We start from the raw sequence: 6,094 nt of genomic DNA on the forward strand, positions 1-6,094 counted from the left end.
CAAGGGCACTTAGAATGCTTGTAAGTCAGATGTTCAGTTCATAAACCAACTCAGAGGTTGACTGAAGCAACATTCATCTACTTTGCAATTGCATAGCAAAGGCGTTTCGAAGGCTAGCTGGCTAACTTCAGGCTCTGTCTGTAGTTTATAAAGCAAACAAAACAAACTATTCGTTCCCCAGTGGAGTCGCCATTTTGTTTCAGGGAAAACTAGTGTCGATTCGAACTGCTAATCCCACTAAGATGGTGATGCAGGAGCATCGGAGCTGACCAGCAATGTGGAAAATTGTCCACATGTTGTGGTCTGACAGGGCGAATTTATTACTGTTTGTTCAATCTCAGTTTTACTGTAGAGGTCGATTTTTCATATAGTTTTTTGTTTTAGTGATACATGCAACTGTTTTTATTGAGATTTTCTCTAATAGTAGGAGATTATGTTAGCTGTTTGTTAGAGCAGTTAGTGGAGGAGATATATATAAAAAAAAAAAAAAAAAAATGTTAGCGTAGGTGTGGGGTGGCCGTTTTTTTTGTGGGCGAAAAACTCCAATTAAATAGGTAGACTGTGTTGTTGAATAAAACTGGAGATCGTCCTTTGTGAAAGGACGCCAAAGCTAAACTCTGTTGCATCACTGGTTATGAATAAAACAAGTAGTATTTGCGCCAACGTGTTATGGTGGCTCGGCGTTATGAATGGAATGTATATGACTCGTGTTAATGACATGCAGGCTTATCCATTTCCAATTCTCTAAATCAGCTCGAACTGTGGTTTCATGACCCCTAAAATCTCGCAACAAATCCTGGAAGCTGTTGAATGTCAGTTGTGATTTTAATTAATTGATTGGAACTGCTGTGCAGCAAGGAGTGATCGGTGGCGATAGAATAGACGGAGTATTCAATAGTGGCGGCCAACAAATTCCAGCAATTAGATTGAGGAAGCGCGGAGGATTCCAGGTTAATGGACGCCGAAGTTTGGACCACGTTTTCCAAGCCAGCAAAGATACAAAACCGTAAAACTACAGATGTTGTTGAGTCCTATTGTTTCTAATGTTGTAGTTCGAACAGCATGCTGCTCTGTAGGGATTTGTTTTCCAGTGTACTCTACTTTTAAGGCTATTGAGAGCAAAAATAAGAAAGACCAAGATCAATGGCGGATTTACGGGGCAGTTTACGGAAGTTTCAGCATTGTGGAAGTTTTTCGAGACAAGCTTCTCTCTTGGTTTTCTTTCTATTACCATGCGAAACTGGCATTCCTAATTTGGCTTCAGCTTCTAGCTAGTTGTGGTTCGAGACATTTATACATGAAATACTTGCGTCCATTTCTCTAAAATTATCAAGAAATACTGGATCAAATTGCAAGTGGAACCTCCTGTGAAATAAATAGATTGTTGTTACGGCATCAACCTGAAATCTAGTTTGTGAAGGTTGCATTTCAAAAAAGTTTTGTGACAGTTTATCAAATTCTACAAGATATGGTTTGACCATCAAAGCCTTCAACGAGTGATGCACCGCGTGGTATGACAAGGGATGCCATTGGAGAAATAGAGGTTTATTTCTGGTAGTTCGGTATTTTAACAGTAAAGAATATTGATTTATATGTATATTGAAGACTGTTGTTTGTAATTCGGTGGATTGAGCTTAGTTGCAGGTGCATTATTTTTGGTATCAGAGCCAAACTAGCAGGTGTTTGCAGCAAAAGATGCCGCCAAGGCGAGGAATTGGTCGAGGAAGACCAGAACCAAATGCAGTCCTGATAGACGAAGTGCGAAGACTGCGTGAACGAATGGAGACAATGGAAACAGCCCAGAGAAGAGCACCTGATGAGGGAGCTGAGAGTTCTTCCGAAGAATCTGAGGAAGAAGCGGAAGCAGGAGAAGAAAATGAAACTGCCAAAGTCCTCAAGATGCTGGCAAAAGTTGGAAGCAAACCCAAGATAGAAATTCCTATGTATGAAGGAAGTTTAAATGCCGAGGAGCTCATGGATTGGATCAGATCCATAGATCAGTATTTCGATTATGAAGAGATTGAGGAGAATAAGAGGGTGAAGTTTGCAGTCACTAGACTGAAGGGCCATGCAGCCATCTGGTGGGACGAGTTACAGACATCAAGAACGCGAAAGGGGAAATCTAAGATCAAGCAGTGGGATAAGATGGTAAGCAAACTGAAAGCTAAGTTTTTGCCTAAAGACTATCATTTGAATCTTTTTAAGCAGATGCAAAATTTGAAACAGAAAGGAATGTCTGTTAAAGAATATACTGAAGAATTTTACAGGTTAAATATCAGAATAGGGCATGTAGAAGATGATCTGGAGAAAGTAGCCAGATATGTTAATGGGCTAAGGTATGAGATCCAAGACGAGATTAGCCTGTTAAGTTTGAAAACTGTTGAAGATGCCTATCAAGCAAGTTTGAAAGCAGAGGAGAAAATATTGCAGAAACAGAGTCAAAGAAACAGAGGAAAGAGCTTAGCAAGAGGTAGAGGATTAGTCAGATCCAGAGGAACACAGCATCAGTTTGAAGCAGGAAGTTCAAGCAGCAGATCACCACAGATGGGTGACTCTAGTAGAGGGAGATTCGCGCCCAGAGGAAGAGGGCGGGGAAGAGATGTTAGGTGTTATACCTGTGGAGAATGGGGACATATGTCGCGGGACTGTCCTCATAACAAATCAGCAAGCCAGAGAGGTGCAAATGTGGCTGAGGCAGAGCCGGAACCACCTCGACTTGTAGAGAAGGAGGAACCACCGGAGGAAGGTGAATCATTGCTGCTCAGAAGAACTTTGCTGAGATCAGAAAAAGAGATTGGAGAACCTGCGCAAAGGAAAAACTTGTTCAGAACTACATGCAAATCAAAGGGTAAGTGTTGTAAGGTTATAATTGATAGCGGGAGTACTGACAATCTTGTGTCTATAGAGATGGTGGAAAAGCTTGGGTTAACAAAGAAAGCGCATCCTGCACCTTATAAAGTATCTTGGCTTCAGAAGGGTCATCAAGTCACCGTGACAGAACAATGTAATGTGGAAATGCAGATTGGCACATACAGAGATGTGATTTTATGTGACATAATGCCCATGGACGTATGTCACCTGTTATTGGGGAGACCATGGCAATTTGACCGAAAGGCGATTCATGATGGAAGAAGAAATACATACACCATAGAAAAGGATGGAGTTAAGCATACGTTGCTGCCAGTGAAGAATGACGCTGATAAAGAGCTGCCTGAAAATAGTATCATGTTGGTGAGTGGTAAGGAATTGCTACAGGAGGTTGATAAAAGCGAAGAGGTGCATTTCGCTATCGTGGGAAGGCCAAAGGTAATTTTAAATTCCACAAATTTAAATGATTTGCCTGAAGAAATTCAATCTGTGTTAAATAGTTACATGGATATCATTGTGGATGAATTACCAAATGAATTACCACCGGTTAGAAGTATAAGTCACCATATCGACTTAATACCAGGAGAAAGTCTACCTAACAAAGTTGCATATAGATTAACTCCTCAGGAAAATGCAGAAGTTGCAAGACAGGTTCAAGAACTGATGGACAAGGGGCTGATTCGAGAAAGTCTGAGTCCGTGTGCTGTGCCAACAGTGCTTAGTCCGAAAAAGGGAGGAGAATGGCATATGTGCACCGATTCCAGAGCTATCAACAAGATAACAGTCAGGTATAGATTTCCTTTGCCCAGGATGGATGATTTAATGGATTTTTTAAGTGGATCCAGGTACTTTACTAAGATAGATCTGAAAAGCGGGTATCATCAGATCAGAATTCGGGAAGGCAATGAGTGGAAAACGGCTTTCAAAACCAACAGTGGATTGTATGAGTGGTTAGTGATGCCTTTTGGGCTCACTAATGCGCCCAGCACATTCATGAGACTAATGAATGAGGTTCTAAAAGAATATACAGGTAAATTTGTTGTTGTTTACCTTGATGATATCCTAGTTTTCAGCAAAAGTAAAGAGGAGCATTTGGAACACTTGAAGTTAGTTTTGAAAACTCTGCAGAAAGAGAAACTACTAATCAATCTGAAGAAATGTAGTTTCATGAAAGAGGAGCTGGTATATTTGGGATTTTTGATTTCCAGAGACGGTTTGAAAATGGATCCGGAAAAGGTACAAGCAATCAAAAACTGGCCTACTCCCAGGAGTGTCTTTGAGGTAAGAAGTTTCCATGGACTTGCTAGTTTCTACCGAAAGTTTATAAATGGATTTAGTCAAGTTTGTGCACCAATCCTTGAGACAATTAAGGAGGTCAATCAGCCATTTCGATGGACAGAAGCAGCTGATAGGAATTTTAATTTGTTGAAAAGAAAGATAACAGAAAAGCCTATTCTAGCCTTACCAAATTTCGAGAAAGTTTTTCAAGTAGAAACCGATGCAAGTGGAGAAGCAGTTGGTGCGGTGCTAAGCCAAGAGCAAAGGCCGATAGCATATTTCAGCGAGAAGTTAAATGATGCAAAGAAAAAATATTCTTCTTATGATAAAGAATTTTATGCTATTGTGCAGGCATTAAAAAAGTGGAGGCATTACTTGCTACCGAAGGAGTTCATCTTATATTCAGACAACCATGCTTTGCAGTTTATTAATAATCAGCCAAAGCTAAATCAGAAGCACGCCAAGTGGGTGGAATTTCTGCAAAGTTTCACTTTTGTAATAAAGCATAAAAGTGGTAAGTCTAACAAAGTGGCAGATGCATTGAGCAGAGTAAGTTTTCTTTTGCAAGAATTTAAAGTGGGTGTTGTAGGATTTGATGAAATGATAGAAATGTACAAGGATGATGAGGATTTTAAGGACATCTACACAACAGTGTAGAATCCAGTGAGCCATAACAGAAGTCAATGGATGGATTACCTTATTCAAGGAGGCCTGTTATTTAAAAGCAACAAACTATGCATTCCTAAATGTTCAATGAGAGAGAACATCATTAAAGAGAAGCATAGTGGAGGATTGTCTGGTCATTTTGGACAAGACAAAACTTTCGCTCAGGTGGATGCTTTTTATTATTGGCCTAAAATGCAAACTGATGTTACAAAGTATGTTGAGAAATGCAGGGTATGCCAGTATGCCAAAGGAAGGAGTCAAAATACCGGACTATATCAGCCATTGCCCATACTAGATCGACCATGGGATGCAGTGAGTATGGACTTTGTTTTGGGATTGCCAAAAACTCAGAGAGGAAACGATTCTATTTATGTTGTTGTAGACAGATTTTCTAAAATGGCTCATTTTATTGCTTGTAAGAAGACTAATGATGCCACACACATAGAAAATTTGTTCTTTTCAGAGATTGTAAGATTTCATGGTTTGCCTGTAAGTATTGTATCAGATCGAGACACTAAATTTGTAGGGCATTTCTGGAGGACACTTTGGAAGAAACTGGGAACTAAACTCAGTTTTAGTTCAGCTTACCATCCTCAGACGGATGGACAAACTGAAGTTGTAAACAGAAGCTTGGGGAATATATTAAGAAGTTTAGTACATCAGAATCCCAAGAAGTGGGATTTGGCATTAGCTCAAGCTGAATTTGCTTACAATGACACACCAAACCGAAGCACTGGAATGAGTCCATTTCAGATTGTCTTTGGAATGCATCCGAGAGGAGTATATGAGCTAAGAGACTTGGGAAAACAGGAAGCCAGAAGTGAAAGTGCTAAAGATTTTGCTGAACAAATGCAGAAGCTACAGGAAGAGGTTAAAGGTAAACTACAGGAAAGCAGCCAGAGATACAAGCAGAGAGCAGATTTGAGAAGGAAAGAAAAAGAGTTTCAGGTAGGAGATTTGGTCATGGCATATTTGAGAAAAGAGAGATTTCCTACAAAAACTTACAATAAGCTGAAACTGAAGAAGATAGGACCCTGTAAAATCAAAAGGAAATTTTCAGCCAATGCATATGAGATTGAGTTGCCGGAAGGGATCGGAATATCTCCCATTTTTAATATTGCAGACTTGTATCCATTTAAAGAGGCAGAAATAGAGTTGCCGACTGAAACTATAGGTGATGAAGTTCAAACTGTGGATTGGGAAGAACAGGTACCAAAAACATCCAAGAAAGAAGTTGAAGCTATTTTAGATCAAAGGATATCCAAGAAAACGCGAGGACAGA

At 39.9% G+C, this 6,094-nt stretch overlaps 1 pseudogene; it reads left to right on the plus strand.

Annotated features, from left to right (window-relative positions):
- The first annotated feature begins 669 nt into the window (after window positions 1–669).
- Window positions 670–1,558, plus strand: LOC149162714 (HVA22-like protein k pseudogene; annotated as a pseudogene).
- The last annotated feature ends 4,536 nt before the right edge of the window (window positions 1,559–6,094 follow it).

This window comes from Pinus tabuliformis, chromosome 5_2 (genome assembly GCF_031772625.1).
Source record: "Pinus tabuliformis cultivar Carrire ecotype Pingquan chromosome 5_2, CPIR1, whole genome shotgun sequence".
NCBI lineage: Eukaryota > Viridiplantae > Streptophyta > Pinopsida > Pinales > Pinaceae > Pinus > Pinus tabuliformis.